The following is a 27,971-nucleotide window of genomic DNA, read 5'->3' on the forward strand; positions in this document are numbered from 1 at the left end:
AATGAAGACGGCAGCAGACCAGACAGGAAGCCCAGAGTCACCAGAGTGCCTGTTGGGCTGCCAGATACCTCTCTTGCCAGTGTCTGCTTGGGAGGGAGGGTCTATTCAGGATGCGGGAGATGACCTAACTGCAAGCAATGACCCAGCAGAGCTCCAAGGAGAGGAGGAGCTGGCAGTGACTAAGTCTCCTAGTCTCCTCTGGTCTTTCACTAGGTTAATAGTTCTCTTTTGAACTCATTTGCTCCAACTCTTCCTGGCCCATCTCCAGCCTTGGTCATGGACAATGCTCTGACACTATGATCCTTCTCTAAAATGGGAGTATCAGAAACCATCTGGGCTAGAACCAGGAACCATCAGCCCTGTGTGTAGCTGCCTTGTGAACTAGCTTTCTGTAAAATGGCTTGCATTGAATTCTATGGGACAAAATAAATAGTCTGTAAATGGTAACATAATTTAGGAAACATTTTTCCTCATCTCCAGCTACGCAGGGGTCAAATTTAGTCCCCTTTCCAATAGAGTACCTGAGTACATTCCTTTACTTACACACATATATGCCAGTTGCCATTTACTTATATGGAGGCATTGCACTTGGGAATAATGGTGGGGGAATCCATCTACCACTTGCTCTAAATTAATCACATCAAATGTATGTCAATCTGCTGGTTTTCAAATGGCAAGCTTGCAAATTCAGTATTCCTCAAGATGGCTGTCAAGGCATTGCAAGGAACTTTATGGGATGGGGGAGGGGGCTTAATAGCAGGCTCTACTTCCAAGGAACAAAAGCCAATGATATCTTCTTAATCATCTCTTCACCTACAGACAGCTGTTTGTTTGTTTGTATGAATAACACCTGTAATTGAATCTGAGCAAAACAGCACATGCAGATGCCCCCTGAAAGAAGACGGTTGTGAGGATAGAAAGGTAACTTGACAAATAGGAGGAGGCTGTTTTAAGCATGGAGATCAACACTGATTCATCAATGTGAATGGGGAAATGGAGATATAACCCATTGGAGAGGAATTTAAGCATAGCAGAAGAAACAAGAACAAAAAAAGGTGTACCGGTCTGTTGGTATATGCCTACTCTATTTATTTTAGTGGCTTGGTATAGTCATAACATTCCTCAAACTCTTCCCATTTCTCCCTTAAGTCCACACACCCCTGCTTCCACTTGAATATCTGCATTCATTCCTTTTTAGCACTAATGGTTCACATCCTGTTGCCTCAAATTTAATGCTAACCACAGATATAACTCTGAATTACAGCTACCTGCAGTTAGTATGAGAATCAGTGTGGTGTACTGGTTAAGGTGTTGGACTACGACCTGGGAGACCAGGGTTCGAATCCCCACACAGCCATGAAGCTCACTGGGTGACCTTGGGCCAGTCACTGCCTCTCAGCCTCAGAGGACAGCAATGGTAAAAACCCCTCTGAATACTGCTTACCATGAAAACCCTATTCATAGGGTCACCATAAGTCCGGAATGACTTGAAGGCAGTCCATTTCCATTTTGCAGTTAGTACTCAGCTCAGTTCATATGTAATGCTAATCACAGTACTGAAAGGGGAAATCTGAGCAGGAGGGGTAAGAAGGAGTACACAAGCCCTAAGAGAAAGGAGGAACATTCATATTCTAGACTGGGGAGCATTAAGACTACAATGAGTCAATGAGCTGTAGCCCTGCAAAAGAGAATAAATGAAAAAGTTCTACTGTCAAATATATTAACGGAAGAGATTTATGCACAAGGTCTAAAGGTTTCAACAAAATGTGCAACAAAATGGTTTCTCAATATATGGAATGCTATTTAATGGCACTTGCTAAAACATATCATCTGAAACAGTTATGTTGCTAAAACGTACCATCTGAAATCTGTGAGTAGTCAAGGAAGGAGCACACTGAATACATGAATAGAGTGGTCTTGTTTTAACCAGCTGATGTGTCTTCTTGTGACAGATCAGAAGCTTGGCCCTTGTCTTTGTGTTTATATTTTGTAAATATTCCTAAAATGAATATTCCTAAGCATGCTGTAAACAGTGCAGTCACACATTATCTGTTATCTAAGGAGCAAGTTCATAACTGAAGGAGACTGTAGAAGAATGCTGCTTACCAAGGCAGTAGAAAGAAGCCTTTTCAATTACTAGTTCAGATTTTTTATGTCCTCGTCAAGGACATTGGTATCCTAGGAAATACTCAAAAAAGAAATTGAGAACAATCCTAGAGTAGTGGATAACCTTTCTCCTACCACATACTGTGTTTTTCACAACTGAAGCCCTATGTCCTGCAGTTTAATTTCTAACCATAGGGTCAAAAAAATTTTCTATTAGCCATTTGTTGTTGTTGTTGTTATGTGCCTTCAAGTCGATTACAACTTGATTACGATTATGAATCAGTGACCTCCAAGAGTATCTGTCGTGAACCGCTCTGTTCAGATCTTGTACGTTCAGGTCTGTGGCTTCCTTATGGAATCAATCCATCTCTTGTTTGGCCTTCCTCTTTTTCTACTCCCTTCTGTTTTTCCCAGATTTATTGTCTTTTCTAGTGAATCATGTCTTCGTATGATGTGTCCAAAGTAGGATGACCTCAGTTTCATCATTTTAGCTTCTAGTGACAGTTCTGGTTTAATTTGTTCTAACACCCAATTATTTGTCTTTCTCACAATCCATAGTATGCGCAAAGCTCTCCTCCAACACCACATTTCAAATGAGTTGATTTTTCCATTATCCGCTTTTTTCACTGTCCAACTTTCACAACCATACATAGAGATCGGGAATCCCATGGTCTGAATGATCCAGACTTTGGTGTTCAGTGATACATCTTTGCATTTGAGGACCTTTTCTAGTTCTCTCATAGCTGCCGTACCCAGTCCTAACCTTCTTCTGATTTCTTGACTTTTGTCTCTATTTTGGTTAATGACTGTGCCAAGGTATTGATAATCCTTGACAAGTTCAATGTCCTCATTGTCAACTTTAAAGTTACATAAATCTTCTGTTGTCATTACTTTAGTCTTCTTGACGTTCAGCTGTAGTCCTGCTTTTGTGCTTTCCTCTTTAACTTTCATCAGCATTCATTTCAAATCATTAATGGTTTCTGCTAGTAGTATGGTATCATCTGCATATCTTAAATTATTGGTATTTCTCCCTTCAATTTTCACACCTTCATCTTGGTCCAATCCTGCTTTCCATATGATATGTTCTGCATACAGATTAAACAAATAGAGAGATAAAATACAGCCCTGTCTCACACCCTTTCCGATTGGGAACCAATCGGTTTCTCCATACTCTGTCCTTACAGTAGCCTCTTGTCCAGAGTATAGGTTGCCCATCAGGACAATCAGATGCTGTGGCACCCCCATTTCTTTTAAAGCATTCCATGGTTTTTCATTATCTACACAATCAGAGGCTTTGCTGTAATCTATAAAGCATAGGGTGATTTTCTTCTGAAATTCCTTGGTCCGTTCCATTATCCAACGTATGTTTGCGATATGATCTCTGGTGCCTCTTCCCTATCTAAATCCAGCTTGGATGTCTGGCATTTCTCACTCCATATATGTCAAGAGCCTTTGTTGTAGAATCTTGAGCATTACTTTACTTGCATGGGATATTAAGGCAATAGTTCGATAATTACTGCATTCTCTGGAATCCACTTTCTTTGGAATTGGGATATATATTGAACGCTTCCAGTCTGTGGACCATTGTTTAGTTTTCCATATTTCTTGACAAATTCTTGTCAAAATTTGGACAGATTCAGTCTCAGTACCTTGTAGCAACTCTGTTGGTATGCCATCTGTTCCTGGTGATTTGTTTCTTCCAAGTATTTTAAGAGCAGCTTTTACCTCACATTCTAAAATTTCTGGTTCTTCATCATATGGTTCCTCCGTGAATGAATCTGTCATCCTGGCATCTCTTTTATAGAGTTCTTCAGTGTATTGCTTCCATCTTCCTTTTGTTTCATCTCGGTCAGTCAGTGTGTTCCCCTGTTGATTATTCAACATCCCTAGTCGTGGTTTAAATTTCCCTTTCATTATTCTAATCTTTTGGAATATGGCTCTTGTTCTTCCCTTTTTGTTGTCCTCTTCTATTTCTATACAATAACTATTGTAATAGTTCTCTTTGTCACTATGTACTTGTTGCTGTATTGTTGCATTTAGGGTTCTGACCGTGTTTCTATCGCCTTTTGCTTTTGCTTTTCTTCTCTCTTTAACCATTTTAAGAGTTTCTTCAGTCATCCACTGTGGTCTTTCTCACTTTTTAACTAGAGGTATTGTCTTTCTGCATTCTTCCCTGATAATGTCTCTTGCTTCACTCCATAGTTCTTCTGGTTCCCTGTCAACTAAGTTTAAAGCCTCAAATCTGTTCCTTATTTAATCTTTATATTCTTCTGGGATGTTATTTAAATTGTATTTTGGCATTATGATTGCTTTGTTGTTCTTCTTTAGCTTTACTCCAATTTTCGATATGACCAGTTCATGATCTGTACCGCAGTCTGCTCCTGGTCTTGTTTTTTGTATGGAACTTCTCCATCTTTTGTTACCAATTATATAATCAATTTGATTCCTATATTGACCATCTAGTGATGTCCACATGTAAAGTCATCTTTTCAGTTGCTCGAGAAATGTGTTCGCAAGACACAAATTATTGGCTTCACAGAATTCAATAAGTCTTTTTCCTGCTTCATTTCTGTCTCCTAAGCCCCATTTCCCCACAATTCCTACTTCTTCTCTGCTCCCTACTTTTGCATTCCAGTCCCCCATGATTATCAGAACATCTTGTTTTGGTGTGTGATCAACTTCCTCCTGTACTTCTGCGTAGCGTCTCTCCAATTCTTCTTCTTCTGCGTTTGCCATTGGAGCATAGACTTGGATGATGATTATGTTAATAGGTTTCCCGTTTAATCTCATTGATATCACTCACTCAGACCTTGCGTTGTAGCTCCTAATTGATTTTGCTACATCACTTCTCACTATTAAAGCAACCCCGTTTCTTCTTGATTTCTCATTTCCTGCATAAAATATTTGGTAGTTGCCTGATTGAAAATGTCCCATTCCCGTCCATTTTAATTCACTCACGCCAAGTATTGTAATGTTGATATGTTCCATTTCTTGCTTGACAATTTCTAACTTTCCCTGGTTCATGCTTCTCACATTCCATGTTCCTATTGTGTGCGTCATACAACTCCGGACTCTCCTTTCGCATCTGTGCACATCAGCCTCTGGCAGCTCATACTTGTCCTTTGTTCTTCCCCAGTAGCTCAGTGAGTGCCGTCTGACCTGGGGGTCTCATCTTCCAGCACTATCTCGTGTTGCATTTTGGATACTCTGTTCATAGGGTTTTTATTCAGAGGTGGTTTACCATTGCCTTCCTCTGAGTTTGGATGCATCTTAGTCTGGTGTCTCAGCTTTGACCATTCTGCCTTGGGTGCCCCTGCTAGGAGTCTAGCCTCTTGGTCTAGACTCCTGAAGGCATTGCTCTCAGCTTCTTCAACACTCTCAAACCCCCTCACCACGTTAAGGTGTGCATCCTAAAGGGGGTCTATTAGCCATAATAGTTATATTTTTTCCATATCAGGAGTTCTCAAACTGCACTAGAAGGGCAGTAGCTCCATGGTAGAGCATTGTTTTGTATTATTATTATTAGAAATTATTACCCACCCTTCACCCAGTGGTCCCAGGGCGGGTTACAACAACACAGAAAACAGTTAAAAACATCTTAAACATCACAGAAGATAGGTCGAGTCCTAAAAATATACATCTCATGTGTCAAAGGCCAGGATAAAGAGGTGTGTTCCTGGTTCATTGCTTGGCACCTCCAAGTAGAGCTGGGAACGTCCATTGTCTGAAATCCTGGAGTTCCTGCTGCCAGTCAGTGTAAACAATACTCAGATGAATGGTCTGCCTTAGTATAAGGCAGTTTCCAACGTTCCCAGTATTCTAATGATGATCTGCATACAACTACTATGTATGTAGCCATCTATTGTGTTTTGAATTTGTTTCTTCCCGGACTGTACCTTACACATAGTAAATGGTTCATAGGAATTGTTTATCAAGAGTGTTAATCTTTGCACTCCACCATTCAACCCACATTAGGAAGTATTGCAATAACATTCAGAGTTGTAATTTGTGTTCATGACAACCCCTTCATCAGAACTGTGATGTAATCCAGGCAGGAAAATGAATGCACCCATCCCTACCCAGAGTGTGGATTAATGCTGAGTTGTCCTTAAGTCAACAAGAGATCTTGAGCCTCTCCAGTTTAACTCAAAAAGAAATAGTGATAGATCTGCTGATCATCATCTGTGTTTTTCTCTGAGATTCTCTGAGATCAATGGAAAGGAACATGAATTTGAGCCACACAGACTTAGCATATTGGCTGCATTCAGACATTACACTAAGCCATGGTTTGAATTTGGCTTGTTTCAATCAGGTTTGTTTGGTTTGGATTACACAATAAGCTGTGGTTAATTAAAAAAAATGGGAGCTTCTCCTCATCACCATGCTGGAGGAGGAGAGGGAGGGATGGCATGCAAGTCTGAGACTCACCTAAGCTCAGTCCCATAGTTGTTGTTTATTGTGATGCCCAAACATAGCCTATGAGAGCAGTTAGTAAGAGGAAAATTAAGGTTTGCGCCAATCATCCTAATCAGCACAATTCAGTATAAGACATGGGCTACAAATGTCCTGCATTGTGCTTGATTGGTAGGAAGGTGGAAATATTTCTGTCCTAAATAAGATACAGTGAGGAAGGGAGTGGTAAAGTCAGCACTGAAAGAGCACTTTAAATGCTATAATTCATTCTCTGAGTGCTTAAATATAACTGACAGAATTCTGCAGTATATGGTATTAGTGCACACAACTAACAACTCAGGATACAAATATATCAGTTGATAGGTCCAAGCAATTCTGTGGGCTTCTACAGTTTCCTCTTGCAACTGTAGTCCCTTGAAGATACCACACTGGAGAATCCTCTGACTTCTGAAAGCAGGTTTTGGGTAAAGGGGGAGGGTCTGATTTTAAAAAGGGGGCTTTCAGAAATCCTGGTTCATGTTTAGAATCTCTCTGCATAATTCTTTGGATTCTCTATGTTTTCAAGTTAAGCTGCATTGATTCTGCAGGATCTACATTTCAAGAATAAGTTGGTGACATTCATCTGAATGAATTCTATTTGAACTTGTTCAAAGTTGTTGAACCAGTTATGGAAACATTCATATCTGAGTATGAATGGAACCAGAAAGATAGAAAAAGCTAATGAAGCCAAACTGGAACTCAACCATTTTTTTAAAAAAATGCCTGGTACTCATTAGTTTTGAATAAGATAATTCAAGAGATTGAAATCTAAACTGAAGTAGATATTCAACTTGTAGCAAAAGAAATGACAATTGTATCATTAATACAGAATGCAGAATGAATGAAAGTAATTTCCCTGTTGTTAGCTGTAGCAGTTTCAGCGCAATGCAGGCAAAGCAATTAAGGTCAAGGACTAGTCTTCTGTCTTCAGCCTCTTAAACCACAAGGTTGTAGAATTATGTAAATATTAGTATGTTCCTTCATAAAATTGGTGGGATGTCTTGCTTGTTTCCACAGAGCATGAAATGCAAGTAATATTGCCAACAGCTTCTGACTACCATCACAAATATTTATTCAGCTGAGAAGAAAATTCCTTTGGCTGTTGGAATTGTCTTGGAGTTGAGTTATAAGTAAGGCTGAGTTTCCTTTTTCGACTAATGATTACTTACACTCACAGGCAACTACACTGCCATGTTAATGCATAGTGGAGGGGTCCTAGTACTAGTTAGAAAGCCAATGTCCTCTTGTTCCAGACCTGGGGTTTATCCAAACGGAGCGGGATAATCCACGGTTTCCATATTCGGTTTGTCATCTGATAGTCCTCACTTTGCCTTTTAGTTCGCTCTTTCCCAATTAAAAAAAATGCTTTTTTGCACCTGCACACGCAGCGGTAAGACCCCTACATTCTTTTTGCTTTTTCCAAGCTCCGCCTCTAAAACCTCCCCCTATCAACCAATTGGTCAGCAAAAAAATGATGTATGCTCCTCTCCCCCTTTGCAATGAAGCACAATATGGCTGTAAAGGAGTTCTCGCCACTGAAGGAAAGGGAGAAGGAGGAGGGTGGTCGGTTTCAGCCTGCCTCCGGAAAGCTTTGTCAATTTCATTCTACTGGCTGGGGTTTCTGCTTCAAATCATTTTGCTGAGGGAAGGAAAGGGAGGAGGGGGGGTGACACATTTCTTGCTTTTTTGGAGAAATAAGTGCAATTGCCAGTGTGTGTATCTCCTTAAATATCCATAAAGGCAGAAAAGCATACATTCGTTTAATAGTAATATTGCAAATACAAACAAGAAAGGGGCTGCTGGTCGGTTTCACGCCTGCCTCCTGAAAGCTTTGTCAATTTCATTCTACTTGCTAGGGTTTTTGTTTCAAATCATTTCGCAGCGGGAAGGAAAGGGAGAAGGGGGGGTAACACGTTTCTTGCTTTTTTGGAGAAATAAGTGCAATTGCCAGCGTGTGTATCTCCTTAAATATCCATAAAGGCAGAAAAGCATACAGTCGTTTAAGCGTAATATCGCAAATACAAACAAGAAAGGGGCTGCTGGTCGGTTTCACGCCTGCCTCTGGAAAGCTTTGTCAATTTCATTCTACTCCCTGGGGTTTTTGTTTCAAACCATTTCGCCATGGGACGGAAAGCGAGAAGGGGGGGTGACACGTTTCTTGCTCTGTGGTTCTCCAGTCTCTATGGTTCCGGGTGGCGGGGACGCTGTAGCAAACCACTCATATGCAGGGCAGGGAATGCCCATTACTTTCAACGGGTAGAACTGGGGGCAGAAAAGCCCATGCTTTTCAATGGGTAGACCAGACCACCAGGTCTACCCATTTGAAGCCTGCTTGCTTTCTTGTTTGTATTTGCGATATTACGCTTATGCATGCTTTTCTGCCTTTATGGAATGTATGCTTTTCTGCCTTTATGGATATTTAAGGAGATACACACGCTGGCAATTGCACTTATTTCTCCAAAAAAGCAAGAAACATGTCACACACCCCTCCTCCTTTTCCTTCCCGCGGCAAAATAATTTGAAACAAAAACCCCAGCGAGTAGAATGAAATTGACAAAGCTTTCCGGAGGCAGGCGTGAAACCGACCAGCAGCCCCTTTCTCGCTTGCTGTGCATTGCAGATCTCACCCAGAGTGGCCACCCAGTTTGCAGGCTGGCAAAAAATAAAATGCATCTGCGCAGTAGTTGCAGACCCCCCCCAACACCCCAGCATTGCGATGATTGGTTCAATTTTCCCAGGCTTATTCTTGCACATGCGCAAAAGTGCAAATACGTGATTGGCTGGAATGAGGAGAAGGGGCAAGGGGAAATGCCCAAGAACCACCCATTAGCTGTAAAGTCTGCGGTATTGCATCCTACCTCCTGAAGGCACAGCGGATGATTCCTGATTTTAAACAGCAAATCGCATTTTTGCCGGTATTGCAAGGAGCGGATTTAACCTGCGAAAATGCGTAACAGCCCTGATGCAGCAGCTATTGCCCCATATGGTTCAGCTGTACTGGATGGAGAAGAGGCTTGCATAGGGCAGGGGGATGAGTAGAAAGAGATAGTAGCTCAGAAACAGTGGGAGGCTTGTGCAGCACCCAAGGTACATCTAAGCAACCCTGACTCTTCAGCTGCTCTCCCATAGCACAGGAAATATAGAGATGGAAGTGATTGAAGTGATAAGCAGGGTAAAGCTCCACTGCTTTGCCCTGCTGTAGCTTAGAGTGCTGCTTTAATTACAGCAGCATAAGCCTGTATTTGTATCACAGTAGCTACAACAGAACTTTTAAGACTGGGATGCCTGGCATATGTTCAAATGAATACCCCTCATACACTGATGAGAGGAGTGGGGTCATGATCAGTAGCCACCCCTGCTGCATGCATATGCTAGTCACGTTCCCTGCCAGCCATGCCTTTGCTCAGTGCTTTAAGTGGCCCTACACACATTCCAGCCTGCATATGTAGAACATTTCTATGAAAAAGGGGATCCTGAAATATCAATTATCCCCCCTTGCAGACAGGTGCTCTAGGCACATAGGTCAGCACACATACAAGGACACTTCACAAGTTGGCTGAACTCATAGCCAATGAGAGGTGTGGCTACTGTACACATTGGCAGCAGAGGAACCACTAGGCACGATCCCACTCCCAGTCAACTCATGAAGTCTGTTTGTATGAATCCCTATATAGACATCCTTGAGATCAAGTATGTTCCACTCTCATTCCACATGCTGTCAGAAATCATGAACTACATACACACAACAGATCCACAAACTTGAAGAAAATGGACAGTTGGATGGATTGACACACCAGGGTAAAAGTGGTTCCTTGATACTATGAAGTCTATTAAATACAGTATCTGTCAAGTTAGCACAACTTCCCAGTTGGTTTGCACTTTACTCCAATGTTCTAAATATTTTTAGAATATACTAGTATTGTTCAAAGTAGTAATTGTAATACTTCGCTTTTTCCCTTTTGCTCTGATACAATCTTTCTGTTCTTATCTCAGCCATTAAACACTTTTACTGGATTTCAAGGTGATACAGTATGTACTCCTTAGTCATCAGACTGGCAGAATCTGAACATATTACAAAAGAAAGGACAGCAATTCCCTTTGGGAGCAAAAAGTGCTAGGTAACAGCAAGACATTGCATACTGCTCACCCTACGAGCCTCATTGCTAGTAAAATTGTGTTTGGCAGGGTTTCTGCCCTCTGAAGTGCTAGCACAACTACTTTTTATTATCATAAAGGATAAAAGACTATATCACATCTCAAATCCCTACACATTAAGGGCCACAAGACAACAGTTCATGCAACTAAGGTGCAATTCTATGAGTATTTGCTTGAGATTATATCCCATTGAACTCAGCGAGAATTACTTCTGAGTAAAGATAAATAAGATTGCCCTGAACATCTCTTTCCCTAACCCCATCGCCTCAACCCTTGTAACTTTTCCCATTCCAGCAGCCATGACAGGCTTCTCACTCTCCAAGAGCTTCTGCACAGCTGCCTATTTCTTCTGCAATTCTATTCCCCTTTCCTTCCCTCAGCTCATCCCCAGGCACCTGGGAGTCAAGCAGACTGTTTGCCATTTATTTATTTATTTTATTTATTAATTATATTTCTATACCACCCAATAGCCGTAGCTCTCTGGGCGGTGCACAACATAAAAACATCCAATATACAAGTAAAAACATATATCAACAACTTAAAAACAAGTGCCATCAACACTTCTTCCTGCTCCTCCGGCAGCTGATTCCAGAATATGGTTGGGAGAGAGAAAGGGGAGTGATAATCACAAGAAGCTGCTCTATAATAAGGCTATTGGATCAGTCTAGTTCCTTATTGTCTATACAGACTGGAAGTTATTCTCCAGGGCTTCAGTCACAATGCCGGGGAAGGAACCTGGGACCTTTTTCATGTACCACTGAGCTACATATGATGTTCTTGCAACACATACACACTAGCAACTACTTTTATTCTGTTTTTTATTCATTTTCTTCCACTGTTCAGAAACCAGATGTGGTTCACTAGGCATCTCATACAGCTAATATTTTCTCTAGAGGAAACTCCAAAATCAGCAATTTGGAGTCAAGGAACTGGCATTCTATGTTGCCAGGTTTAAAGGAGTCAATACTTCTATATTAAAACGAAACAAAATGTAATTTTGATCCTCATCAAGGTAAAAATGACCACACATGGATATAAGAGAGGTTATTTTTCAGCTTACATAACTCACTGTTTACACAAGCGTCTGTAATGTGTTATCCAATATGTGCATTGCGAATATGTGAAAATCAGCATAACAGCAATGTATCACTGCTGACAATGTTAAGTATGGCCATAAATACAGACAAATCTTTGCATTTTCAGGTCTATTGTCCCATCTATTCACCTCAGTTCTCAAAGGCAAGATGTATGGTTGTGAATGCGCTTTGGTTTTTGTCTCCCCACCTCAAGCTTCCTTTGTGCATATGCTACTCAACTAAGTACATTCAGTCACTCATTTCTATTGTGGAAATTAAACATGCAGAAGTACTATTCTGTGGTTATATCAAGATGGCACTCTAGAATTTTATTGGTGTTGGAAATACTCTTTAATGAACTACAGCAGGTACTAATATTGCCAATTTCCTAAACTCCCTTATCAGGTTTTCTGTACCAGTGGCTTATCAAGATACTATTCAAAAACTGGCTATAAAAGCCAAGGGAGCATGCACACACACATGCATGCAATCATGCAGGAGGGGATAGGGGAGAAAATAATGTCAATTTATTCTCTCCTGGAGCTTTCATAAGGTTCTCCATAGAACAGATGTTGGCAAGCTTTCTGTTAATGTTGTGAGGAAGATTTGAGAAGACACTGCTGAGATATATTATGTAACAATACTAAAATGGATAGTACATTAATTTTTAAGATGTCTCCTTCATGCTCTTACAACAATCTCATTCCTCCTGCACATTAGTAAGAGATTCAGGAGCTGCAGTAGGAAGATTAGTCATGAACTATTCTGCCAAAAATAACTGAGAGACAGCCAGGAAACACCAGGAGTACAGGCTAGGTCTTCAGTGTTCAAATGATTCCTGCCTCCTAGTGCAACTTAGCCAGTGCTATATATCCCTATTCCAAAACTTATCTACATGGAATTTAATGTGGGTTTGAAGCTGCTTGTGTCTTTATTCCTTCTTTTTTTCTCCTTTTTTTTTGCAGTGTCCACAGAGCAACCTCCTGATCTCAGTGCTCACCTGCACTCTTCCTCTACTGAAATTCTGATTTTCCAAATAAAGGAATAAAATCCAACATAAATGTGCATGCTATCCAACTGTGGATGTACTGTGCATTGTGTGAGTGAGTTTTTTTACATGCATACAGGCTGGGTGCTATCTTATCACCACACTCCCTACTTCCATTTTGTTTCCATCAGCCAAAGGAAAGAATGCAACTTTTTAAAACCATTCTTCTGCACAGAAGTGCTCTTGCACAAAACAGTTGTATTAAAAATAAAAATGAAATTTGCCCTTGCAGGTACAGGAGGTAGGAAAGAAAAAGAGGAGGAAAGGGAGTGCCAGCAAATCCAAACCCATGCTTGGTTTAGAGTGACAAACTTAAAAAAAAAAACTAGGGTGTTTTTTTTGCAAATCTGGAAAACTTGTATTTCACCAAAAAAATTAAAAAATTAAAAGGTGGCCTGGACATGTTAACAAATAATTGCTACATCACTCAGAAAACATCAAAAGCTCATGCAACAGCAACTCTTCCGCATGCCGGCATTGCCCCAGTTTCCAGGAGGGCAATGATTTAATTTTTTTAATGCAGTACAATGGAAGCCAGAGATTTTCAGACAGTAAGAAATACATATTAAAACTGCTGGGGAAAGCAGAAGACTGAAGTGTATGGTGTATGGTCACTTTAGTTGCCAGTAAAAGAACTCTTGACTTGGGAGCTCCCACCAAATCCAAGAAATATCAAATGAATCCCTGGGGTACTGGGTTTTTTGAAAAGGTGTCCAATTATAATTTTGCTGGGTTCCTGAATTAAGATTTTTGTAATCAGTATTAAATTGATTAGCAATTGGACGTAGAAAACTGGTCAAAGCTCATTTAGTAGAGCACATGGTTTGCATGCAAAACATCCCAGGTTCCTTGGCATATCCATGTAGAGTTACAAAAGACTCGTGTTTCAAACCCTAGAGATCTCTTGCCAACAAGTGTAGACCATGCTGACTGGAGTTGATGAGAGTTGAAGTCCAAAACATCTGCAGAACATCAAGTTTAACCTCAGCATGGTCAATGGTGAGGGGTAGTGGGAGTACAAAACGACTGGAGAACACCAGGTTGGGGAAAGCGGATGTTGAACACAATAGAACTTGGGAAAAGGCAGCTTCCTGTGTTCCTATTATCATTTTAGGAGATGAAGTTGTTCTTCTAGAATGATAATCCCTGATCTACATTAATCCCTGCTTGCTGACTATCTTATGTTAGTAATAGGCCGTTTTTATATAGAACTCCATCCTCGAGAGATGATAATATTGGTAACATATACATGATCACTACTCCTGGAATAAAAATGAGGGGAGTCAGTATCCCCAAATCTTCCCTGCAGAAGATTTAGGTTTCCAGCACTTTGTCACCCAACCATGGCAAGCCAGATACCCCAGGAAAGCTCACCTGATCCTCTGATTCACACTCTGTATGTGTAAAGAAATAAGACACTGAAATTAATTCAGCAATGGTAATTACAGTACAATTGATCACATATGTATGGTTTTAAGTACCATACCAATTTCAAGTAAACAGTGTGCCTTTTTTGGCTTTTTAGTGAAAAACATTTTACTCTTCTGAAATTGCCTCTAAGAAGTCAAGTGTTCTATAACAGCTCTTAGTGCTATAGAAAATATGATCAGATTACTTTATAGTACAGTAATACCGCAGTTAATGAAGTACATGTGTTCTTGGACATTACTACTTTAATAGAAACTTTGGTATCAGAGGTAGGAATAAAATGGAAATAAAAGGAATATGTTCCTACACCACAAAAAAGAAGAGCAGTTCAACATATTTCTCCAAACCTTTTATTCAAAACTAACAATATGCACATCTGAAATGAAACAACCGGATCAGGTAAGCCTTGCATACAGACCACTTGAAGGCTTCTTCCAAAATGCATCTGGGGATGCCTGCCTTGCCTTTTTTTTCTTTTATCAAGTAGCACCTTGCTATAGCTATTTAAGTAATATTTAAGTAATTTATAGCCTACTAATCAGAAAGATTATCAAAGCAGGATAAAATTACTATATATAAAATAATAAAATTGTAGGGTTAGGATGAAAGCAAGAGCTGGGACTTAAACAACAAACAGAACTTATCATAAACCTGCCCAGGCGGGGAGGCCCTTGTCCTGTGAATAGGTGTATCCACTGTGTGGGGACACAGGATATGTCTTCTCTGTGGTGGAACCTCATCTGTAAAGCTCTCTCCCCTTGGAAATATCATTACTTGGTTTTCAATGCTGTTTTAAAAATTCACCTCTTTGTTACATTTAATGTGGAATTTCAGCTTAGAGCATCTGGTAGATCAGCTCACAGATTATACAAGTCTGCATCTCTGTACAACATTAATTTGTGTTGTATTTTGTTTTTGTTGTGCTTTCTGTTGTTTGTTTGTACATGTTTTTGTGATTTTTTACTATGATATATTGTATTTTATCTTGTTTGTTCACCGCCCTGAGAGCTATTCTGCTAAGGGCGGTATATAAATTGAAATAATAATAATAATAATAATAATAATAGCACTCTAAAGCTTTGAGCATAGTTCTCCTCTCCATACACTCAACCATGCAGGCAAGGAGCAGCCACACCCACCCACCCCTGTGCTTGCTCTCTCTCCCTCTGACATCCTCCCCTATAGTCAAGCAGAGACGTGTCTGCAGTAAACAGTGCTTCCAGAGCACCAAAGCATTGTTTACTGTGGAGACACCTGCACTACCTGGTAAGGAGCACCATTCCAGTCATGTCTGAAAGAGCTGCCTTCAGCAGCTGGAATCCAGTAGACAAAGAGCCACACTCTATGTCAGAGCGTGCCCCCATGCCCCCTGCACCCAAAAAAGACTTTGTTAAAAGGAGCTTCTTTCCTGCAGGGTTTGTTAACTGAAGTATTACTGTATTTCTCGCTGTTGATTTGCCACAGATAGAACTTGTCTGTGCTCAGATACTGTTTCTGTTGTTCTCATCCAATGCATCAGGTGGATGAGAAATTTGTACAAATTAAAGTGAAGGAATTACAGAGCATGCCTAACAAGACCATAGGTTAAGAATCAAACTATGAATAGGAATCAGTGGACAAAAACTGCCTTAATCTGAAAGTGTTACATTCACACCCAATAAAGCAAGAAGATTAGTTCAGGTCAAATGGGGACTTCAATCTGCGTAAAATCAGTGCATCTATCATGAACATTTCAGATGTTCACAATATAAATATGAACCTGCATTATGCTGTTTCCATTATTATTTATTTCTAAACTACACTGCATTAGTAGAGCCTCTCCATATTAGTACAGCCTATCTGTAATTCTATAATTTAGCAAAATGAAACAACAGCTGGTTCTGTAATACAGTATGATATGATAGCTCTTCTATCAATTTCCATCTAGTTCTCTTGACAGATCCTCATCAGGCCTGTTACTAGAACATCAGTTTCCTATTTTCCTGTTCCTCTCCTTTTGGCCCAGTGCCAGTTGTTATATCCCCTGCTATTGAGATGTTCTGTTCTTTACACCTGGCCTAGTAGTAGTAGTAACTACTTGTCCCAGTCTCTGATTCTTGCACTTTGAGAATATTGGCATTTGTCTACAGATCAATCTATTACTGACCAAGCAAAATCCAAATACCTGAGACAACCCTAACTGTATCTATGTGTGTTGAGTTAATGCTGAAAGAGAGGAGAATTCTTTTCTTTTAAAAAATAGACATAAATTGGAGCCTCTGAGGAATAGAAAAGTCAGTAAACGTCAAAAATATTTAACCAGATGTGAAAAAAGAAGCATAGTGTGTAACAACTTTCAGAAGCAATAAAACCAGAAACCATTTTCATAACTGGACATGTAGTACAACGTTTCTATCAGCTTTCCTGTTTTAAATTGATATGCATGTCTGATATACTTCCATGGAATTATATACGTCTGTAGCCCTAATTGGCTATTTTCCCCTCACATTATGACAATTATGTAAGGGAGACTGGGGGTGGGGAACACATGAAGGAAAGCAGCCTCCCATTATATCATTGTCCCCGTCTTTAATGAGCTGAGGCAGGGAACCCCCTGTATATGTGGAGGCTCTGTCCCCCCCCCGGTGATTATGTAGAGTTTTAAATTACACAGGTGATGGTGGAGAGCCTCCACAAGTACAGGCGACAAGTATAGCTTTGGAAAAATGCAGAGCTTGGAAGTAACTAGTTACAAGTAATGAATTACTTGTAATTTACTACTTTTTCGAGTAACGAGTGGTTAACTTCATTACATTTTGTTGGTAATAGAACAAATAGTAACTTTATTACTTTTGAGGAGTAATTGTAATGTTTCCAGCATTACTTTTGCGCATTTCTTGGGGGGGGGGGGAATCTTCAGCTCCACTGATTTGTGAATAAAAATCATGTGCTTCAAATTGGGTTTCTGTGCAGCGTTGTTCTTCCTTCATGCTCTATGGGTGCTTAGGAGGCACCGAGGGAGGAGGCGGAGAGCGAGACAGGGTGGAGAAAACAATTGTTTAAAAATTGACAGGAGTGGAAGGAGAAAAGAGCTGGAGGCAATATATATATAAAAAAAATATGTGTGTTGGGGTATCATCATTGCTGAGGATGGGGTGAGGGGATGTGAGATTCTGTTACGCCATTCTGTTAATCTTATGGATAAAAAAAAATCTGCTACCCTCTGTGTGCGTGTGCTTATTTTTAATGTTGTCTTAGGCTACTTAAATGTGCAGCAGCCAAGGCCAGCACCTTGTAGGCAATTGTTTTTTAAAAAAAGAAACTAAAATGTAATTGTAGCAATTACTTTTGAGTAAAAGTAAAGTAATCAGTTACTTTCAGAGCAATTGTAATTGTGACGGTAATTACTACTTTGTGGGGGCCATGTAATTGTAACTTATTACTTTTTAAAAGTAATCTTCCAAGCTCTGGAAAAATGCCCTTCAACTCATGCATGGCTAAAAAGGCAGGGTAGAGATGTGATGAACTGGGAGGGATTTAAAGTTCAACTTGATGATGCTTTCTTCAACTTGCTCTATCAGGGTGAAAGTTAGCTGCCAATAATATTGTTGACTGTGTCTTTGGAAAATTGATTTAATAGCAATTAATGCTTTAGACCAGCCTTCCCTAACCTGGTGTCCTCCAGATATTGGATTCATTAGCTTCATCTAGTATGGACCATAGTCAGAGATTATGGGAGCTGTAGTCCAAAACATCAGAAGGACCCCAAACTGGGGAAGGCTATTTCAAAGGGAAAAAGAAGGGTGAAGTGGAAGTAGGGGATGGGAAATGTTTTATCTGAATCAAGCAAAAAACATTTCAATAAAAGGTTAATAACAAAAAAAATGGGGAGAGGGAAAGAATATGGAGGCACTACATCCATATAATTATCCAACATATTGGTATCAGAAAGGGCATTGTGGCATTTGTTCATGCTCTGCTTCTGGTGTGTACACACATACATGAGAGGGTTAACACTGGTGAGAATCAAGGAGTTACAGTGCCTCCTCTAATAGCTCCGGGTTGCCTTTTCTGTCAAGGAGTATCCCTGCAACTCAGCTGAAGAGCTGAATGGTTGAAAAGCTGAAGGGAGGGGACCTTGGGTGGAGAACTTCAGGCCTGGCCTCGCTATCTGGCCATTAGAACTCTCCCCAGATCACACCCCTCACCAGGGCCCTGCTCTACATCCTTTTAGAGTGCAATTGCCTGACTGGAATGTGTCCTTGACCTGTGATAATGCCTCTTGCTTACCTGGACAAGGATAGAGCTGTACATGTAGAATCCTCTGACTCTGTGCGGCTAGAATGTAGCCTACTGTCCCGTTACATCCATTGCTCCACCTATTATTGTCTCTGGCCCCATCCACTCCTAGCATGCAGCCCTCAGAAGGTTGCCCAAGAGGGAATGGGGCCTTCAGGCTGAACAAGGTTCCCCACCCTACTTTAGCATAAGTCATGACTGGCCAAGCCTGCTAATATCCTCAGAACCTGACTCAGGATCGCTCCTTCCAAATAGACAGGGCCTCTGTCTGTTTTCTCAAAACTCAGTGGAGTCTTAGATTTTTGCATATTTACTTACATAATCACCCATAAAGGCATATAGATAATCTTCTCTCACCAGTTCTTAAACAGTTCAACACTGACTGCCAGTTTTATTTCCAATGCTAATACAAAATGCTAGTTTTAACCTTTAAAGATCTAAATGGGTTGGGATTTGGGACCATGATCTTCCTAACAAACCTAACATCAGTTAAGATCTTCAGAATGAGGCCTACCTCCATGGTCCTTAGAGATTACATGGGGTGCCTTCCAGAAAGAGGGTTTAGAACTCCCTGGGCTTGGAATCCCCTCCCCAAATATCTTTGCCTTGCTCCATCATCAACATATTTTAGGCACAAGGCAAACTCTACCTTGCTTTTAACACTGTGTGGTTTTACTCCTGCTGTAACTATCCTATTGATTTTTGGCTGCTTTTAAAAATGGTATTTGTATTGCTGAGTTTAATTTGTTTAAGCCACCTTGAGTGCTATTTTTAGGAAGAAAGGCAGGATAGGAATTTCCCAAATAAATCAATCAATATCTGACACACAGCCTGGGTCTCAGTAGGAAACCAGGTTCAGAACGCTCTTTTTTTCCTCTTTTAGTTCAGACAACATACTCAGCCTTCCTTCTCTCCACTGGTAACTATAATGTACTCGCCTGCCTAGGTTACTCTATTTTTCCCCTTCCAGGCGTAGCTAACAATGGTAACCTTCAGAAGTCATAGATTACAACTCCCACCAGCCCCAGTCAGTATTGCCAATAGTCAGGAATGATGGGAGCTGTAGTCCGCAACATCTGGAGAGAATTGCATTAGCTAACCCTGCATTAGATCACTCTCTCACTGGCTCCACACCCTTAAAATAAGAGAGACTCTAGATTGATATTGACTTGTTCTTGTTTTAAGAATTCCCAATCTGAACAAATTTATGCCACATGGAAATGGTGACAAGACATTGGTTTAGGCTTTTGTAAGTGTACTGTACCTGTACACCCCCCCCATGGTAATAATAGTAGCTTCAGCTTGGGTGAGGGGAAAGGATTTCAGTCATGAAAATGCCACCGGGGATGGAGTGTGGGGAAGTTAAATACTTACTCTCCAGGCTGCAGTAGTCAACAAATTCACATCCCCACCAAACAGCTGTGTTTAAGCTTTAGAAGAGACATCCTGGGATCTACACCCTGATCTGCTGCATCGTGCATAATTTGGCAATAACAATTTAAGGAGAAGGCTAATTAGACCATTCTCCCTAAATTTCTAGTTTTGTATGCTTAGCAGTTTTTTTATAGATGGCAGCATTCAAACAGATTCCTACCTGCTGTCTGATGTGGCAAAATCCAACACCGATCACATTGGCTTTGTTCGCATGTCATGGTAAACCATAGTTAACTGCACATTTCTGGTCTGTTTTGTTCCTTCCTGCTCACAGAGGGAGCAAACAAACCACATTCCTGATGGGTTTGTTTTGCTCTCAGTAAGCTACACTCTGTAGCCAAGGTTGTTTTTTAGCTTACTGATGGTTTGTTGGAGGGAAACAAATCACTGGTTCAGATGGAATGTTAAGCCAGGAGTGTGGTCTTACACCCAATCCTCAACACTTTCTCCCATATCCCCACCATCATGGGAAAGATTCTGGGGTTGGGAGCTTCCTTGGGAATACTGGAGAAGAAGGAAAAAGAATGGCCAGTTACCTAGCAACTGTTTATCCAGTGTTCTAATTGTTACACTAATGGAATGCCACATAGAGTTACTGTAAATTAAATGGCATTTTTTTTATTATTCCTATTATTAACCACAACAGAAACAGGTTTATGTGGGGGTATCTTTTTATGTCATCCAAATTTAAGACATCTAAGGAGAAAAATTACCTTAAATGTAGAATGAGGGTACTAAGTGCAACCTGTTGCACAACTTCAAGCACTCACCTTGCAAAGAGTTGCAGTTAATGATAAAATGAAGGGCTACTACATGTTGTTTAGAAAAAACAGTCCCCAGAAAGCAGGAAGAGTGTGATAAAAGGTAAATTTGAGGCAGCATGATGGGAGGCAATGTTGGCTACAGCTTCACCCAGAATGTTACCTCATGCCCCCCCTTCTCAAAGTGGTGTATCATCTTGGCAGCAATCTTTGAATGTGGAAATGTATTATATATGCAGCACCACTAAGAGCAGAACTACTATAGAGACTGCTATGGTATAACTTTCACTGTAATATTTACCAGACTGCAGTTCCTCACAACTGCAGATAGTTCCTTTTTTCAGAGCTTGGTGACTGGACCCTGCTAACCATGACCTACTTTGAATAAGTCAACACTACACTGTGATTCCCAGCATGGGTTGGATCCAGACTAAGGCTACAATCCAGTACACACTTATCTAGGAGTAAGTCCCACTGAACCCAACGGACCTTACTTCTGAGTAGACATGTACTGGATTGCAGTCTAAATTAGTTGCATGTAGTTCCCATCAGGGTTGACCCATTTTCTGCCTGAAGCAAATAACAAAATGGTGCATCTTCCCATTATACATGCAGAAGATGGTTGGACTGCCTGCTAAATCTTTTCAACACTGGTATCTGGATAGAGTCCTCCAATGCAGCAGGCTAGTTTAGAAGGTCAGACAAACCATGCAGCATACACAGGTCTGTCCTCCAACAGAATGAAGTGGATGTGGGGCTTAGGAGGAATAGCCAGAGGCAGTTGCCTCACATTGCCTAATGGTTGCTATGGTAACTAAGGCTGGATCCAACCCTATTAATTTAACTGTGACACACGGCAGGAAGAAAAGTAATGGTAGCAAATGTGATGGGAGGAGCTAGGCCACCACTGAATATGATGCATTGCCAATATTCATCCATGGGCTACTCCAAATCATTGTACCAGAATTAATGTTAAGTTTCTGCTTGCAATCCTTTAAATGTAAGCTGCATACACACCATACATTGAAAGCACATGCCTTCCCCCAAAGAATCCTAGGAACTGTGGTTTACCCCTCACAGAGCGAAGATTCACAGAATCATAGAATAGTAGAGTTAGAAAGGACCTATAAAGCCATCAAGTTCAACCTGCTGCTCAATGCAGGAATCCAACTTAAAGCACAACCAACATTCTCAGCACCCTTAAGAAACTAGTTACCAGGATTTTGGGGGAGAAACTCATGTGCTTTAAATATATGGTGTGTGTACATAACTGAAACTGGGACAACCTTTCCTCTGTAAGTTTCTGCTGTACTGGAAGGGATTTGCTATACCCAGAGCAATTTTTCTTAGCCCAAGCCTCCTTTTAAAAAGCAAACCAAAACTGTTATCTTTTTTCAAACGCCACTGGACTGGTGTAATATAGGTGGTTATATCTGGGTTGTCCTATGTCATTTTAAAGTTATTATTTATGTATTACCTAACTTGAAATTATATGATATTTTAGAGTTTAGAGTTCTCTGGATCCATTTCAGTCGGGTTTCAGGCCTGGTTTTGGCACAGAAATAGCCTTGGTCGCCCTGTATGATGACCTTTGTCGGGAGAGAGACAGGGGGAGTGTGACTCTGTTGATTCTCCTTGATCTCTCAGTGGCTTTCGATACCATCAACCATGGTATCCTTCTGGGAAGACTTGCTGAGTTGGGAGTGGAGGGACTGCATGGCAGTGGTTCCACTCCTACTTGGCGGGTCGACTCCAGAAGGTGGTGCTTGGGGAACATTGCTCGGCACCCTGGACTCTCCAGTATGGGGTTTCGTAGGGGTCAGTTATGTCCCCATGCTGTTCAACATCTACATGAAACCGTTGGGTGCAATCATCCAGCTTTGGAGTGTGTTGCCATCAGTATGCTGATGACTCGCAGCTCCATTTCTCCTTTTCATCTTCTTCAGGTGAGGCTGTCAATGTGCTGAACCAGTGTCTGGCTGCGACAATGAACTGGATGAGGGCTAATAAACTGAGGCTCAATCCAGACAAGACTGAGATGCTGCTAGTGGGTGGTTCTTCTGACCGGATGGTGGATGTTCAACCTGTCCTGGATGGGGTTGCACTCCCCCTGAAGGAGCAGGTTCATAGCTTAGAGGTTCTCCTAGAACCATCTCTGTCACTTGAGGCCCAGGTAGCCTCGGTGGCACGGAGTGCCTTCTACCAACTTCGGTTGGTGGCCCAGCTACGCCCCTATCTGGACAGGGATAACCTCGCTTCAGTTGACCATGCTCTGGTAACCTCCAAGTTAGATTACTGCAATGCACTCAACGTGGGGCTGCCTTTGAAGACGGTTTGGAAACTGCAGCTTGTGCAAAATGCAGCAGCCAGATTGGTAACAGGGACCAGACAGTTCAAACATATAAAACCAATTCTGGCCCGCTTGCATTGGCTGCCTGTATGTTTCTGAGCTCAATTCAAAGTGCTGGTTTTAACCTATAAAGCCTTACACGGCTTGGGACCACAATACCTGATGGAACGCGTCTCCCAACACGAACCCACCCGTACACTATGCTCAACATCAAAGGCCCTCCTCCGGGTGCCTACTCCGAGGGAAGCTGGGAGGATGGCAATGAGGGAGAGGGCCTACTCAGTGGTGGCCCCCAAATTATGGAATGATCTCCCTGACGAGGTGCACCTGGTGCCAGCACTGTTATCTTTTCGGCACCAGGTCAAGACTTTCCTCTTCTCCCAGGCATTTTAGCATGTGTTTTTAAATTGTTTTTTTTAATGTGTTTTTAAATTTGTATATTTGTATATTTGTTTTTAATGTTTTTAATTGTTGTAAACTGCCCAGAGAGCTTCAGCTATGGGGCGGTATACAAATGTAATAAATAATAAATAAATAATAATAACGAATAATTCAGAGGGATGATGGGAGTAGTAGTTCAACATCATCTAGAGGGAGACAGGCTCCCCATCCCCATCCCAGTCTTAAATGAATCTTCCTATAGATAATGTATTGCAAAGAGGGATACATATAAACACAGGGGTTTGTAAACATCAAGCACATCAGAACAAATCACCATACTGGACATCAAGAAACCACATGAGAATGTACAGTTCCCTCCTGTCCAAACCAATGAAATCTCACTCAGACACTAAAATTTCATCCTACTTGCTGTCATATCTTTTCCCTCACACTTTCTGTGCAGCAATGGTATTGCTGTGGAAAGCTTCCGCTTGGATTAGGGTGCCCATGTGTTCTACTTTCCAGAGGACAGTCCTCTGTTTGAAGGGCTGTCTGGCCCAAGTCCAGTTTAAAAGATAAGGAATGAGAAGAAGGGAGAGTAGGAATCTTGAAGTTGTAGCTGGATAGCAGACAGAGCAGGTACACAGGTCACCTAGTCACAGTCTGCCCCATTATCATGAGATGTATTGTATTTCTACTTATATTATTGTAATTATTTCTAAATGTGCATCTCAACATATGTATTAGCATATGCAAATTTTATGCAAATATTGCCCTCTTTTTTGACATTGTGCCACATGGGTACCCTAGCATGACTGCAATCTCTGTCTTAAGACATACTGGACTCTTAGGGCCTAGTAAGCTGTATATATTTGAGTGATGGGAGGACCTAATGCATGATAGAAAAACCTTTCACAGATAGGTGAGCACACAGAGAAGTGAAACAGCAGTGAAGAAGCAGAAGAAACCACAAAAATATATTTTATGCTCCCTGCTCCCTTGAGCAGTGAGAAATTCCAAGGACAGCACTTCCTTTTGGTGGCTTCCTTTTGGAGGCGAGATCACTAGAGACTTTTGGCATTTTGCTACTGTTTTGTTTATTTACAAATATACAAGAACAGCATAAGTGGAGGAAAGCAGTATTCAAAACCAGCAGATCTGCTACCCCACATCAGATCCTTAGAAGAATGTAGCTGCAAATCCTCAAACTGCCTTCTAACCTACAGCTCACAGATCTCTCCACCCACCTTAAAACTGTGGGTTTCTTCTCACAGACACAGACATTAGGTCAACCACCTACCCCTAGATGGGGGGCAGTAAGGAAAATAGTCTTCCATAGACTCTTCAAAGGAGAAAGAATCAACCACCCATCCTGAGCAATTAGCAGGCAATCTCTCCAACAAAATGAACATAGAAAACTGCCTTATATAGAGGAACCTGTAGTTCTCCAGATGTTGTTGGACTACAACTCCCGTCATCCCCGACCATTGGCCATGCCAGCTGGGGCTAATGGGAACTAGCATCCAGCAATATCTGAGGACCACAGGTTCCCCACACCTCTCCAACATTTCAGGCAGAAATCTTTCCCCATTCTACCTACAGATATCTGTGCTCAAACTTGGAATCATTTGCATCCAAAGCATCTGCTCTACCACTGACCTACAGCCCTAAGTTATGACCAGGAGTGGGTAGCTGTAACAATAACTTAACACTGAACCAACAGCAAAAGTGATGGGGTTTGCTCCATGTAAAAGCACTGGGTAACTTGTAGAAGGAACTTCCTGTTCTGATTTGAATCAATCAGCAATCCAATCGAAGAAAATCAAGGTAGATATGTTTAGAGTAGAGAGAGTAAAAATAATAACAAGGCATACAGATACAGTTTAATTCTTGGATCATGAAAGATGGACATTTTCCTATGTTTGTACAGCAGAAACTGCACTAGAGTATGCCAAGTCCCAGTTCGGAATGTTAGAACAATATTAACACAAAAATATAACTATCTGGAACTTCACTGTGGTCTAGTTATGAATGATCAAATAGCAGAAAGCCAGCTTTAAGTGACACTGGACACTCTATAACTAAAACTCCTATTTCAATTCCGTTTGAGGTGCCTTAGTCAAATTGTTGTCATATCATGTGTCAACAGGTTTTCTTGCAACATCCCCAGACTTCCTGCTTTTTTCAGGAGCCCACAGAAAAACACCTTGCATTCTGAGGGTGAAGGAAAATATAGCACACGAGTGTAACAATTAAAATTTAATTAATCAAACTTGTGTGTCTCATAGTTAGGGACAAAGTTGCCTTATACTACAGCAGCCCATTGATCCATCTAACTTAGTACTCTCTACATTGACTGGCAGCAGCTTTCTAGGGTTTCAGGCAGGAATCTTTCCCAGCCCTACCTAGAGACACCAACCTGGGACCTTTTGCTTGCAAAATATGTGCTCTATCACTCAGCTATTGCTCAGTTCATTCTAATGTGATCAAAATGGCTCATCTCTTTATACAAGTTCATTCCTACTGCTCTAATATTGGTATACTTTGTAATGTACACATAGAGTAATGTGAAAATCATTTTAAAATTAATCTTCACACTGCTATGAGTAATGCTATTTTATTTCCTGTTTCTAGGAAAAGCATTCTGTTAACCTCCAAGCAGATCCCATTCTGATCACTGCGCAAAGTATTTCTGCAACTCAAGCTCAACAACAGTGGTGATGGAAAATATGCCCTTTATTAGATTTCAAAAGCAACTCACAGTTGTCATGTTTACAGACTCTTGACTAAAGACGATTGTACACTTACTATACTATTACAGACTAATCCCACTTGTTTCGAGGTTTTAAATAAATGAAAACAAGTCCTTACTTTTTCCTCCCTATTTCTGAAATAAGAAAGATTTGAAACACACATGATTTGACAGAGCAAGCTTAGGTACAATACCTTAAACCAATCTGCAAGACAGATGACATTCCCTTTCATGAACCATCATCAATAACCTGAACCAAACTGCACTGCGCTGAAATCAATCCAAACCTACCTTAAATGAAATGTCAAACTGCCTTTTCTCCAGCTCCAGTATTTTCTGCTAAGCTTTCTCTTTCTCTTTCTTCCTTTTGCCAGCCCTCTCCCCGCCCCCAGATTGCTAGGCAACCAAATGGTATGGCTGTGCATGCATGTCCAGCAACAGCTAACATGGCATGATACTTTTAATTTTATTTCTTAAATGCAAAATCAGGACATATCCTGGCAAAGTTTTGTCTCCCAATGAACAGGTTTTAGAAACACTACACATCAACCAAGAACTTTCAGACAATTAAATACCTAGAAATACCAACCTACAATATAACCATTACATAACCTTTATTATTGTCTTTAATATACCATGGATGTTTCTTTGGTTATTTTAATTGCATGACAAATGACACTTGTTGAAATTCCCTTTTTATCACGAATACTAAAGTTGTAGGAACCCTGTCTTCTTTTGGATGTGGACATTCTATCCTCCTTAACTTTCAGTGATTGGGCAGGTAAATATTTAAATAATAACCGTCATCATCCTGTCCAGCCAAGCTTAAGCATGTGTAAGGCTGCAATCCTATGCACATTTGTTTGGGAATAAGTCCCACTGAACAACAGTGGGGTTTACTTCTAAATAAGCAAGCACAGGATTAAGCTACACATCCCATTTGTTTTAATCGCAGAGGTGTAGAGCACTAGCCTAAGCATTTACTCAGTACTATTGAGTTTACTTCCAAGTGTGTGTGTATTTGATTGCAGGGCTGCATGTTTACTCAGAAGCAAGCCCTACTAAATTCAGTGGGATGTATTTCTAAGTAAGTATGCCTTACATAGGGTTCCTGTTTTAATTTTATTTTTTTGGTATCTGTGAGTCAGGGCCTTCCCTCTTGCCAAATAATCCTTGGCAGAGCAAGCTGTAGAGCTTTGACACAGTTAATTCAAAAGGTACCTTGGGTAAGCATTGTAAAATATGGTCTAAAAATAAAAGTGACAGAAGGAAAGAAGGAAGATAGGGCAAAGAATAGGATTTCCTCACCCCTGCTTTTACACACACACACTTGCCTCACTTCTCAGATATGGAGCAAGCTGTCCAGACGTGTCCAGCTTGAACAGAGAGGATTCCATCGGTACTATTCCAGCTCTTCAGGTGTGTGAAGAGTCTCTCCCAAAGGGTGACTGTTGCACAGTAAGTGCCCAACTTGGAAGCTCCTTAGAGCAGCCTTTCCCAACCGGTGTGCCTCCAGATGTTGTTGGACCACAACTCCCATCAGCCTCAGGCCCAGCCTCTTGGAGGCTGGGCCTGGCAACCAAGAGGTCTTCTGTATCTTTAAAAGTTGTGCAGGGGGAAGGGAGAATTCCATCTTATGGTTTTTCCCTTTACAGTGTTGCAAGAACACTTGCACTTGGCTGACTTTCTCTTCTCCTAAAGATACAGGATCAATCTCAGGCCCTGAGCCTGGCAACCCTATACCACAGAT

The 27,971-nt window shown here is 41.0% G+C and overlaps 1 protein-coding gene across 3 annotated transcripts in view; it reads right to left on the minus strand.

Annotated features, from left to right (window-relative positions):
* The window catches only part of PLCL2 (phospholipase C like 2), a 216,895-nt gene that overhangs the window by 150,918 nt on the left and 38,006 nt on the right, over positions 1-27,971 (minus strand). The window contains exon 1 of one of the 3 annotated variants that reach the window (XM_061587411.1): positions 26,513-26,535. The exons of the other annotated variants lie outside the window; for them this stretch is intronic. The gene's annotated coding sequence lies outside the window, so the exon portion shown is untranslated. Of the gene's footprint in view, positions 1-26,512; positions 26,536-27,971 lie in introns of those variants that run through there. 3 annotated transcript variants of the gene reach the window in all.

This window comes from Rhineura floridana, chromosome 10 (assembly GCF_030035675.1).
Source record: "Rhineura floridana isolate rRhiFlo1 chromosome 10, rRhiFlo1.hap2, whole genome shotgun sequence".
Lineage (NCBI taxonomy): Eukaryota > Metazoa > Chordata > Lepidosauria > Squamata > Rhineuridae > Rhineura > Rhineura floridana.